The sequence below is a fragment of the Olea europaea genome, chromosome 16, assembly GCF_002742605.1.
Source record: "Olea europaea var. sylvestris chromosome 16, O_europaea_v1, whole genome shotgun sequence".
Taxonomy (NCBI): Eukaryota; Viridiplantae; Streptophyta; class Magnoliopsida; order Lamiales; family Oleaceae; genus Olea; species Olea europaea.
This window is the reverse complement of record NC_036252.1, coordinates 15,150,585-15,152,835: the sequence shown is the minus strand read 5'-3', so window position 1 is coordinate 15,152,835 and position 2,251 is coordinate 15,150,585.

Here is a 2,251-nt window from a genome sequence, read left to right as displayed (position 1 = left end):
GGTTGGAAGTGACCCCTTACCTTAACCTCTTAATAATCTGAGGCCAGAGCAATTAGGAAAATGCGAGGAAACGTTTGTTCATCAGCTAATAAGTGACGATCGAATCACTCAAATGAACATTTTGAAGAACTGAGGAAACCATTCCCTGGCTGATCCGGTTTGGAACTAAAAATTCATTACTGAAGATAAGTTACACCCATTTACAAAGGTGATTCCATCACTTAATAATCTTTACAACCAACGTCGGATCAGGACAACTGATTTAGCTATGACAACCTAGGATCAAATCGGAACATTCTTGTCACTGGTAGTATTTTCTCAAGTGCTCGATGTTCCACTTGTGAGGTAACACCCTTCCTGACATATCTTCGACCTCGAAAGTACCAGGTCGGGATTCTCCCCGAATGCGGTACGGGCCTTCCCAGTTTGGGCTAAAAACTCCTGACCCGGTTGGTTTCGAAGATTGGAACACTCTTTTGAGAACGAGGTCGCCCAAGCGGAGAGTTCTGTTTCTGACCTTGGAGTTGTAAAAGCGGGTCATCTTACGATGGTATTTCGCTAAGGTTATCTGGGAAGCGTCTCTCTTTTCCTCAAGGAGGTGTAGTTCACTTATGCGCGCCTCATCGTTGCTGATCTCATTGAAATGTATCCGTCGATGTGATGGGACACCGACCTCGACCGGACTCATCGCTTCAGCTCCGTAGGTCATTGAAAATGGGGTCTCACCCGTTGCGGTTCGGCAAGTCGTTCTGATGGCCCAGAGGACGTGGGGGAGTTCGTCAACCCAGGCGCCTTTTGAGGCATCCAGTTTCCTTTTCAGGGTGTGCTTGATAGTCTTGTTCACTGCTTCGACCTGTCCATTTGCCTGAGGGTGATGCAGAGTCGAGAAGTCTTTCTTTATGCCTAGTTCGTCGCATAACTCTCGCATCTTCCTGTTGTCGAACTGCCGCCCATTATCAGAGACAATGGAGTGAGGGATGCCGAACCTGCAGATGACGTTTTTCCAAACGAACTTCGTAGTGTTGGCCTCGGTGATTCGGGCAAGGGGTTCTGCCTCGACCCACTTAGTGAAGTAGTCGATGGCGACAATGGCAAAAGTTGCGCTTCCTCTACCCTTTGGTAGCGGACCAATGAAGTCGATGCCCCACTTGGCGAATGGCCAAGGGCTGGTCACTATGGAGAGGCTCTGCGCAGGCAGTCTTTGCACGTTCGAGAAGCACTGGCATTTGTCACATTTCTGGACAAATTGGCAACCATCCCTTTTCAGGGTTGGCCAGAAGTAGCCCTGACGGAGAACCTTGTGTGCCAGAGCCGTCCCTCCGGAGTGATTTTCGCAGATTCCTTCATGTATTTCTCTGAGTACGTAGGTGGCCTCTTCGCCGCTCACACATTGAAGAAGGGGAGAGGCAAAGCCTCTCTTGTAAAGGGTTCCTTCTTGAAGGACGAAGTGTGCAGCCCTTCTTCTTAATTTCCTTGCTTCACTTCTGGAAGCAGGCAGCGTTTGCTCTTTTAGATATGCCATTATGGGCTGCATCCACAATGGGGCGCCTTCTATCCACAGTAACTCTTCACCTTCGAAGGTGGAGGGCTTTGATAAGTGCTCAATGGGGACGATGTTCAGAAGTTCTGAGTTCACGCTGCTGGCCAATTTTGAGAGGGCATCTGCATGGGCGTTCTCCAGACGGGGGACTTGAGTCAGTTCGAACTTTTCGAAATGGGGAATTATGTCCAGAACCAGCTTCAAGTATGCGAGCATGTTATCATCTTTGGCCGCAAAATCTCCATTTACTTGACTCACCACGAGCTGAGAATCACTGCTTGCCAAAAGCTTCCTGACCTGCATTTCCTTGGCGAGCCTTAGTCCTGCCAGAAGGGCCTCATATTCGGCTACGTTGTTCGAGGCTCTGAAGCCGAATCTTACCGCACAATTCAACAAATGACCTTCCGGGCTTTCCAGTACGATTCCCGCCCCTGCGCCTGCCTCTCCTGAAGACCCATCTACAAACAATTTCCATGCGGGGGGCTCGGCTGGCTCCATCAGGGCCTCCATTTCTGGGGCTTTGGTAAATTCGACCATAAAATCGGCAAGGGCCTGGCCCTTGATAGCGTGTCTAGGTCGAAACTGGAGATCGAACTCGCTGAGCTCGATAGCCCATTTCAGTAGGCATCCTGACGCGTCCGTCTTCTGCATTACTTGCCTTAAAGGGAAATTGGTGAGGACTTGAATTGAGTGAGCTTGGAAATATGGCCT